The sequence below is a fragment of the Coenobita brevimanus genome, chromosome 40, assembly GCF_032717465.1.
Source record: "Coenobita brevimanus isolate Jiangsu-jjx chromosome 40, ASM3271746v2, whole genome shotgun sequence".
Taxonomy (NCBI): Eukaryota; Metazoa; Arthropoda; class Malacostraca; order Decapoda; family Coenobitidae; genus Coenobita; species Coenobita brevimanus.
In genome coordinates, this window is record NC_136993.1 from 42,008,675 (window position 1) to 42,020,194 (window position 11,520).

Here is an 11,520-nt window from a genome sequence, read left to right on the forward strand (position 1 = left end):
AGCTGGCGAGAGAGAATTTAGGAGCTGCTCAGGAGAAGATGAAGACTTGGTATGATAAGAAGTCCAGGTTACGCCACTTTCAGCCAGGAGATCAGGTTTTGATTCTGCTACCAGTTCATGGGCAACCTCTTCAAGCCAAGTTTAGTGGCCCTTATTTCGTGGAGAAGAAACTCAGTGATGTCAACTATGTCATCGCCACACCAGATCGTAGAAAGAGCAAGCAACTATGTCACATCAACATGCTAAAGTTATATCACAGGCGGGACGAAAATAATCCAGTCTGCACTGTAGCTGTTCCACCCGAGTCTGCAAGTGAAGCTCTCCCATGCAGTATGAGCCTGAGTGATAGTTTGGGGAAGAATCCTGATATCATGAATGATCTCCAGACTAAGCTTTCTCATCTACCTCCCAAGGAAAGGCAGGAGTTTTCGGCATTACTGCAGGAGTACCCGCAAGTGTTCCGTGCCACTCCAGGAAGAACTACTGTGTTGATGCATGATGTCGAGGTTGGAGACGCAAAGCCAATTAAATTGCCTCCTTACCGTGTGAACCCAGTGAAAGTTCCTCTCATCCAGAAGGAGCTTGGCTACCTGTTGGACCACAAGATGATTGAGCCCTGTCAGAGCGAGTGGAGTTCTCCTGTCACTCTAGTCCCTAAGCCAGGTGGGTCACAGAGGCTTTGCATCGACTACAGACGATGTTAATCAGATAACCAAAACAGACACTTACCCTCTCCCTTGTGTGGAAGATTGCATAGACAAGATCGGAAAGGCTAGGTACATAAGTAAGTTTGATTTGTTAAAGGGATACTGGCAAGTACTTATGACTGAACGTGCTAGGGAGATCTCATGTTTTGTAACACTAGGAAAGGCTTTTGCATGTTCTTTAATGCCGTATGGTATGAAGAATGCACCAGCCACATTTCAGAAGCTCATGAATGTTGTAACAGAGGGTTTGGCAGGGTGTGTTGTTTATATTGATGATGTATTAATCTTCAGTGACAACTGGAAAGATCACCTATGCCATGTACAGATTGTTTTAGAGTAATAAGAAATTTCCTTTGTAAATTTCTTTTTTCTTTGTGGGGAGGTGTTACATAGCCTATGATTTCATCATCCTTTGTGTAATTTTAACGCACAGTATGCTGCATGTTTGATCACGAGCGTGTTCTGCCTCAGTCCCCCCCTTCTACCGTTATAGTAGAGTAAGTCGTCCTTTCTGTTATTCAGTGCGGGATTGTCGACCGTTTGTCCCCATCGCTTCATTTGCGCGTCCTTATTACAAGTTGTATCAAGCTCTGCTGGCCCCTATATAATGAGCTCAGTCTCTGCATCATTGCCACTTAGATCTGCTCCTCATTTTGTTCACATCTCTGTCCTCCCCTGTACAGATATTATTATTGTGAGTGCTCAAGAAATCTCCAAACATCTAGCAGCTGTGTGTAATTTGAGTATAACCGTTGTTGCATTTTTTTCTTGTACTGTATAGCATAAGTTTAATTTGTAGGCCTAGTGAAGTTTGTAATTTATGTAGGGTTCTTTATGTCAGTCATTTTGGATAATAGTTTGTATCTGTAATAATTTATCTGGCATTCACTGAGTATTATCTGGTATCTCATTTTATCAGGGCTGACTTAGATAAATTTACTCTTGCTAATTTCGTGTTAATAGAGGCTATTGCAGTTAACCATATATTTAACCTGTTCATTTGCCATTACATTATCCTTATGAGTCCTGAATGTTTTGTTGTTAGTTTGTGCATTAAACTTAACTTGTAATTTTACCTAACTCTTTTGTTTTGAACCTGGAACTTTACGGGACAGTAGTGACTCTTCGTATTCTCACTTAAAGTGTACATTATCTTTCTCTGTTCCGTAACAATATATATATATATATATATATATATATATATATATATATATATATATATATATATATATACTGTTCTTAAATGTTTTTTACGCTCGTGACAAGGAATCGAACCCCAAACCTCTTGATAGAAGTCAGGCACTGATGCCACTACACCACAGCTTGATGAAAGCTGAGACACTTAAATTTTTTGACAAACCAGGTTAATCCATATGGGAGGATATTTTTCAATCACAACGCATTAGGATTATTTCTCAGCCCCACGCAACTCAGCAAGTGAGCAGCATTGGAGACACAGAGCATAGCTTCAGTCACTAATGTTGAAGGGCATTGTTGATGTAGCTGACCCTAATGAATGTGTTTTGTTGCAGGGTATAGCTGAGTTTGTATCTGTTCCCCTAGTTGAGGTGAAGCTCCAATCAGAGTTAGTTATTGGTTCAGTGCGTGTGGGTGTTGTTGACCAGCTACCTGTACAAAGGGTCACTTTCCTTTTGGGTAATGAGTTGGCAGGAGGACAAGTAAGCGCTGTTTCCTGCTTGTCAAAAACTCTGCTGAGTAAGGATACGACTCAAGAACTGGAAGTTGTATCTCCTAAATTGTTTCCCACATGTGCTTTAACTAGAGCTATGATGGCAAAGGCCAGCCATGATAATGTTGACAGTAATAGCACTGGCGATGTTGATGATATTAGGCTTGGTGATACCTTTTTCTCCCAGTTAACTAACTCGGAGGTTGATGAACCTCCCCAGATTGATGTAAATGCAAGGATAGCTGATATGCAAAGAGCTGATCCAGAGATTGCCACTTTAATTGACTCAGCAGTTAGGGAAGATGAATGTGAGTCTGAATTGACAGAATGTTATTATTTAACCTGCCACATCCCAACATGTTTCACACGCCCCCCCCCCCCCAATCCCGGCAGACTTTGGAAAATTTTTTTTGGCTCAAACCTCCGCTTTTTGTGAGAAACAATGGCAAAACACAGAAAAAGTGCTCACCTGAACTTAGAAATGTGCTATACATGTGGCCCTTTAAGCACCTGGTACCATGTTCTCTGGAGCCACGCTGCAGTTGTCACATTTTCTATGGCAGCAGTAAGTATTACAAACCAATCAGAATAGGTAGATATTTGTTCATTTGGTACGAATTTATGTGTAGTACAAGAATACATTGGTTTTCATAAAATAATATAGGCAATGTAAGCGTTGTTTCACTCACTGAACACATCAACATACCACACCTTCCTTGGCGACATTACCTCATCATCATTTCTGCTCGTTTCTTCCTCTGTGTCATGTAATCTTTGTCCTCCACATCGTCATCAATTGGGGAATCACTCTCGCCTTGAATTTCATACCGTGGTGCAATACTTCTTTACTGGCCAGGTCACTGCTAACAGGTGAGTTGTCGAGTCAATGGCGTGGGGGGGGGTGCATACGGGGTAAGGCAGTGTCCCTGCCTGGCGGCGGGTAGAGGAAGGTATCCCGTGTATACATACCAAAAATCACGTGCGAAATTTGATGAATGTGCAAATGACGGACCTCACAATTGCAAAGCGTATGGGTACGTTGTCGGGACTGAGCATGACAAAACATTGCAAGGTACCCATACATTTCTGGGACGTGGGGTGATAAGGCCAAACAACGTGTTGATGTGAAGATGGAGACCTCCTAGAGTTGCTCATGATGACAAGTGGGAGACTGTACATCAGGTGGTGGTTCCAAGACCCTATAGGCAAAAAATTATGTCCATTGCTCATGACTCTTCTTTAGCAGATGACTTAGAGGTGAAGAAGACTCTCCTGCGTCTGGCAGCATTTTTACTGGCTTGGAACCCGTCGAGATGTCTCCCGGTTCTGTGGGTCATGTCACACCTGTCAGCTAGTCGGTAAGAGCAATAAGCCCATCCCTGAGGCTCCTTTGATTCCTCTACCTGTGTTTGAGGCCCCGTTCAATAGAGACCTTGTGGACATTGTTGGCCCTTTGCCTGAAACCTCCTCAGGCCACCATTACATCCTCACAATGTTAGACATGGCCACTAGATATTCTGAAGCCATTCCCTTGCGTAATGTTTCATATAGATTGATTGCAGAAGATATGCTGGCTTTCTATACTGTTCTGCCCTTCCTAAGGAAGTTCAGTCAGATCAAGTCAGCAATTTTTAATGCCAGACTGTTCAGACAAACCTTTAAGGAGTTACAAATATCCCAGATCACTTCCTTAACATATCATCCTCAGAGTCAGAGTGCATTAGAGAGGTATCACCAAACTTTGAAGAGTATGCTTAAAAATTTGTGTGTTGATGAAATGGAATGGGACAAGTGTTTGCCTTTCCTACTTCTTGCAACCAGAGAGGCACTGAGCGAGTTCTTGGGCTACTCCCCATTTCAGTTAATCTTTGGCCATGAAGTAAGAGCTCCTCTTAAACTCCTCAAAGAACAGTGGATGAAGGATGGTGACCAAATTAACTTGTTGGAGTGCTTGTCAAAATGTAATGACTGGCCTATAGTATGGAAATAGCCAGGGCACACTTGGAGTCATCTCACGAGAAGATGAAGGTGTGGCATGACCACTCTAAGAAAGTTAGGAACAGAGTGCTTCACCCAGGCGATCAAGTTCTTGTCTTGCTTCCCATTCACGGTCAACCTCTGCACCAAGTTTTGCAGGTCCTTGTGTAGTAGAGAAGGGGGTAGGGGAAGTAAATTATGTCATTTTACACCCAGACTAGAGGAAGGAAGGAATATTGTGCCATGTAAATATGTTAAAGGAGTACCACATGCGACATGTGGACCCCCCTAATGCTGCATGTGTGGTGTCAGCTGTCGAGATAGTGGAGGATGAGGGCTGTCCTTTGACTTTTGACCAGATCACTAGTTGGAGAGATAACCAGGATGCTTGGAGTACATTAACTGACATACTCTCCCATTTGACCACAGAACAGTATGCCGAACTTGTTGCCCTTCTCAGGAAGTTCCCTGATGTCTTCCGGGACACCACAGGATGGATGGAAGTGGCACAACACGACACGGATGTTGGAGACACCAGCCCAGTAAAGTAGTCACCCTACCGGGCTAGTCCTCAGAAGCAGGCCATCATCCAGGAGGAACTGAACTACATGTTGCAGCAGGGGTTAATTGAGTCATGTCAAAGTGAGTGGTGCTCCCCGGTCATATTGGTTCCAAAACCTGATAGGTCACATAAATTTTGTTTTGATTATCGTAAAGCCAACTCCCTTACCAAGACTGACACCTACCCACTTCCTACAGTAGATGATTGTGTGGATGCAATAGGCACTGCAAAGTTTATTACAAAATTAGATCTGATGAAGGGAAATTGGCAAGTCCCACTCACAGAAAGCGCCCAAGAAATTTCCAGTTTTGTGGTCGGTGACAATACTTATAAATGCAAAGTCATCCCATATGGTATGAAGAATGCTCCTGCCACCTTCCAGAGGCTGATGAATGACTTCCCCAAGGATGTAGAAGGTTGTGTGACTTACACTGATGATGTTATTTTTAGGAACACATGGGAACAACACTTGAGCCAACTAGATGCCTTGCTGCAGAGACTGTCCTCTGCTAATTTAGTACTTAGTTTAACTAACTGTGAATTTGTATGGACTAGAGTGCAGTACCTAGGTTATGTGGTTGGATTAGGCCAAATGACTCCACCTGATGTTGTTCAGGCCATAGTCAATTCCTCCCAACCCCAAAACAAGAGAGAATTTCAGTGATTCTTGGGTATGGTAGGGTACTACGGACGTTTTATCCTGAACATGTAGCCCCCCTCATTAATTTGTTAAGAAAAGGAGGTAAGTGTGAGTGGAAGTCAGAATGTGAGGATACCTATTTTAAAGTCAAAGCCATCCTGTCAAGTCACCCAGTGCTTCAAGCTCCAAATTTTGATAAAACCTTTAAATTAGCTGTTGATTCCAGTGGCCTAGGGGCCGGTGCAGTTTTGCTTCAGGATAATCATCAAGGCTTTGAGATGCCTGTGTGCTGTTTTAGCAAAAAATTCAATTAGCCCAGAGAAATTATCCAACTATTGAGAAAGAACTCCTCACACTCATATTTGACCTTCAACACTTCTCTGTTTATGTTGGTCCAGGGTCAGGTGATGTAGTGGTGCACACTGATCACGAGCCTCTGAAATTTTTGTCCTGATTTGAAGACAAAACTCTTAGACTGACTCGCTGGGCCCTATTTCTGCAGGAATATGCCTCAGAGATCCGACATGTAAAAGGTTTTACAAATTTTTAGCAGATTACTTGTCGAGAACGTAAATTTTTGCAGTATCCAGAAATTTCTCCTTGGTTAATTTCTTCCCTCAGGGAGGTGTCACTGGCGTAGTTACTATACACCAGTAACGAATGAGTGAAATAGATGAGAAGATAACGTAAGGAGATAGGCGAGCTGTCAAGAACGTTAAATCTTTAGGTTAATAAATTTTGCTACCTGTAAGGGTATCACCCTAGACCTCATTATCTTCCCTCTGTTTACTCAAGCGGTCAGTCTTTCTGCTTCTGGGCAGATAACGCTTGATGTTTATCTCTAGGATTATGCAGAGATCCTCTTGTCCTTAACCGTAAGTGGGTGTGGCATATTGTGGAAGGAGCAAAATGAGAGTATATGCCAATAGAATCTAAAATAATGCTTTCTTGGCTTTCTTGATTGCATGCTATAGATTTTATATATATATATATATATTGTACATACTGTATATTTGTATATATATATATATATATATTATATACAGTGAGAGAAAGAGAGGGAGATCGTGCAATGAATAAGGGAAGGTTTGGAAAACGAGTATTTTATCTGATAATCAAGAGGCTACGAATAATGTTGGCTAGACTGTCTCTAGATAATATTTATGCTATGAATGTCGTGGTATACGTAGTAAAGGGAAACTTTCCACTACCACTGTTTTTTGGATCACCAGTTAGTTCTCCCTGTATTTTTTATCATATATAGCACTGGATACAAACAGGAGGTCCATGGATCCTCAGTGGAGGGAGAAAGTAGGTAGGAGGAGCGAAAGTGGGCGGAGAGAGGTAAGGAAGAGGGAAGAAAGAGGTAGGAGGCTGACAGGAAGGGTGAGAATGAGTGGTATGGAGACTGGGATGTAAGAGAAAGGGATGGAGATACAGGGGAATAAAACAAAATAAACAGAGCTACTTATTTTGTTTGAAGTTAGTAGTAGTCCGGGATATTTCTATAATCTGCTTAACCTCATCACGTCGTGCTGTCCGTTTCCTCCACCACTGAACTGCAGAGGGTGAAAATCACTACGAGAGGACCAAGGCTAACATTCAAGCATTCTCAGTCTCATGGAGTACTTGACCATACTCATATTATTGTAGGTTTTCAGTATCAGTGTGAATCATATGGAGATCATGGCAATACTGGTTGCTTATCATCACATGGCTCTGAACTCTGAATCCCTCCCTCTGACCCCGTCTCCTGCCACCTCGGCATATCGCATCCCCCTCCTCTCGAAGCACCGTTGTTCGAACCTGGTAGAGATTCATTTTGTGCCTGGGATCAGGAGAGAACTTTTTACTGCAAGTGTACGTTGGTGGCTTGGGTAGTTGTACAGTACCTGCGAAAAGGCTATGAAATGAGCATAGGCCCATGATGGTGGTGCCATTTGTGTTGACAAAAAATGGCCAAGTGTAAGGTACAACAGTGTTGGGATTTGTTGTTACGGGCCAGTTGTTACTGAATGAACTTACCTCCTTCGAGTACCGTTGTAACAACACACCCCAATCTTTTCAGGTGCCATTTGAGCCATGCCTCGGGAATATCAACGGAAGTCAGACAGAGGGAAGACACCCCGTGATATCATGACAGCATCAGTCAAACGAGTCGTGGAGAATAATGAATCACTTAGAAGTCCTGCAGATCAGTATAATCCAAACCATGTGAAAGGCTAGTATATGACAAATGACAGTGTTGGTCAAAAGATCTTTATTTACAACCATATTATATATATATATATATATATATATATATATAAATATATATATATATACATATCGATATATATATATATATATATATATATATGTATATATATATATGTATATATATATATATATATATATTTATAGATATAGATAGATAGATAGATAGATATGTGTGTGTGTGTGTGTGTGTGTGTGTGTGTGTGTGTGTGTGTGTGTGTGTGTGTGTGTACAGTATAATTATATTCTTACTCGTCTTTTCATGTTTACAGGTAAACTCCATGACACTTCAGAGGAACTGCAAGAACTTTAAGGACAGAAGTAATATTCAAACAAGATATTCAACACCCTGAGCTGTGTTTTCCAAAGATCAAGAGGATAGTGTAGTTTCATATATCATCAAGGCTGCAAATATCTACGTGGGATTAACTCCGAAGGAGATTAGGAAGCTTACATACGGGTATGCAAATGGAAATGGTATAAAGTGCCCTCCTACAAGGTTTAGTAATGAGACTGCTGGTGAAGAGTGGTTTTCAAGCTTCATGAAACTGAATACATGTTTCTCACTTCGCACACCTGAACCCACAAGATTAAGCAGGGGTACCAGTTTTAATAAAACAATATATATATATTTTTTTTTTGACAACCTCGGTGATGTTCATGAGTATTAAAAGTTTGACAGCAAAGAATAACAACAATACAACGACCTCATCGCGTTGTAGCACAGAAAAAAGCAAAGCAGGCAGGGTCTCTAACTTCAGCTGAGAAAGGAACGTTAGTAACGGTGTACATGGCTGTTAATCGCAATGGCAATAGCCTACCCCCAATGCTTATATTCCCTAGAGTACATTTCCGTGAACAATTTTTCTCAAATGGACCCTTAGGGTGCTGTGGATCAGCTAATGCAAACGGTTGGCTGCAAGATAAAGATTTTCAACACTTTCTGCAAAACTTCGTTAAACATACCCGGTGCAGCAAGGAGCATCCAGTCTTGCTCTTACTTGACAATCATCATTCACACATTTCCCTACCTGTTATTGACTATTGCAGAGACAGCGGTAAAATCCTTTTGTCATTTCCACCCCACTGTTCACACAAACGCCAACCTCCAGACATCAAGAAATATGTAAATACAGCAAGTGATGAATGGATGAAATCTCATCCTGATAAAGCCATGACAATTTATGATCTTCCAGGAATTCTGAAGAAAGCACTGCCTCATGCAGTAACCCTACGAAATATTCGGAAAGGATTTGAAGTGGTGTATACCCTTGAAACATCTTTGATGAAGAGTTTCCTTCAGGTTACATTACACACCGTCCTATGATCTCGACAGAGAGTGACACTGTTGAGGATAACTGTGAAGCAACAGTGAATATACCCTTGCCTAATTTGTCTGCTGCGACCAATTCCTAAAGTTGGTTCTATGAAGAAAGTAGGAGGGCGAAAGAATTGCTACTATGCCATTCTAACTAGCACTCCAGAAAAGCAGAAATGATAGAACAAAATAAAGCAAAAGGAGAAAATATAATTAGAAAGGCAGGAAAAAACATGATAATAAAAAACACAACCTCAGAAAGGAAAGTAAGTTTGCAAGACAACTAAAATTGATTTGAAGTGCATAGTTTGCAGTGATTAATATTCACATTCGGCCAGAGGAGATGAATGGATCCAGTGCCTATCGTGTTTAGAATGGGCTCACATCGACCGCTCCAGTGGAAAAGATATGTCTAGATGTGAGAAATGCAAAGAGTCAGATGATTGATTAATAGTTTTTATATGAATATATTTTCAATAAATGTTTTTCTTTTTTATTTCTTATTGGAGAAATATCGAAATTTAATTTAAACTGTCTACATAAAATATGACAATATGTTTCTACTTGCATGTTCAGGTTACCCAAATAAATATTAATCAATTTACTTTTTGTAAAATATGCATCAATTTACCCCAGGGTATGTAACAGGTTGACACGCACATGGGGTATATTATAACGGATGACGTGCATTCACAAATCTTTATACAACTGTGTGAAAATAATGTTTTCATTTATTTTGTCGACAAATATAAAAAAAACACACTTTTTCTAAAATGCAAACAAAAATGTTTTAATTTGCCTTTGAGTTGGAATTCTGAAGCAAAGTGTAAAATTTGTAGCAAGTAGACCCGGTCTACCCTTATCTGTGAATGCATATGGGCCTGGTAGTGAAAGGGATGAAGAAGAGAGGGAATCTTTCTAGAATGATGTTGATGAGTCTCTGTAGAGTTTTGGAGCAAATGTGAATGTGGTAAGGATGGATGATCTGAATGCTAGAGAAGGAAATGTAGCAGCTGAAGGTGTTGTTGGTTTGGATGGTATGCCTGGAAAAAATGATAATGGGGAAAGAATGATAAGGATGTGTGTTGAGCAAGACATGGTGATTGGAAAAACCTTCTTGAGAAGAAAGACATATATAAGTATACATGGGTGAGATAGGAGGGTGGATGGGTTGTTGATAGATCATTGATGGACTATATGGATGTGTCAAGGAATGTAAAAGGAAGATTGTTGGATGTGAAAGTTTTGCAAAGTGAGGACAGAGGAATGTCTGACCACTACATGATGGAGGGAAAGTTAAGAGTTGTTATGAGATGGGTGACAGCTAGGAGAAATAAGTGCGGCATGGAGGTTTTGAAAGTCAGTGAGTTGGATAAAAAAGAGAAAATTATAGAGTATCAGAAGTTGAAAGATGAGTGGAATGCATTGAAAGATCAGGAAAATGGCGGTATGGAGGAGGAATGGCAGTTGTTTAACCCATCCCGTCCCATCGACGTATGGGTACATTGCAACGATTTGCATTTGCCAGTCCCGGCGATGTACCGGTACATCGTGCAATTGCAAGGTCCCTAATTTGCACAATTTTCAATTTTCGCGCGTGATTTTTCATATGTGCCAACGGCCATACCACGTTGAGTACACCGCTTCCCGTCCGATCAGCAAAGTTAAGCAACGTTGGGTCTGGTTAGTACTTGGATGGGTGACAGCCTGGGAACACCAGATGCTCTTGGCATCCCTACGTGTCAAGTGGGGTTGGTGGAGGATTAGTGCCCCTCCCTGTAAAACAATTAACTCTAAGCCATTGGCCACCCCGTCTGGGATACATGGCGTCTGGCAATGAATGAAAAAAAATACACGGGACACCTTCCTCTATTCCTCTACAAGATGCCAAGCAGGGACAATGCCTTACACCGCATAACCTCCCCCCTCCCCCCCTCACGCCATTGTCTTGGCAATTCACCTGTTACCAGTGACATGGCCAATAAAGACATTCAGGGCCAGAGTGATTCCCCAGTCGATGACAATGTGGAGGACAAGGTTTACATAGCATTAGAGGAAGAAACAGTCAGAAATGATGATCAAGTAATGTGGGAAAAAAAGGTCATGAATGGTGATTAGTTAGTGAGTGAAACAATGCTTATAATGCCTATATTACTGCTTGAAAACCAATATACTCTCATGCTACGTATAAATTCGTACCAAGTAAATAAATAAATACCGTTTATGAGTGGATAAAATAGTTACCCTCCCATAGAACTCGTTTTCTTTGGTGCCAGCATGTTAGAAAACCCAGTCAGGTAAGGAGGAACTCCTACCTGGATTGAGTATTTTAAACCTCAGGTGAGCGATTTCTCTATGAATTTTCGATGT

General features: G+C 41.2%; 1 non-coding gene across 1 annotated transcript; it reads left to right on the forward strand.

Annotated features, from left to right (window-relative positions):
• Window positions 1-10,763: 10,763 nt before the first annotated feature.
• LOC145397405 (5S ribosomal RNA) lies at window positions 10,764-10,882 on the forward strand. The gene has a single exon (XR_013896978.1). It is a non-coding gene; the product is annotated as a 5S ribosomal RNA (ribosomal RNA).
• The last annotated feature ends 638 nt before the right edge of the window (window positions 10,883-11,520 follow it).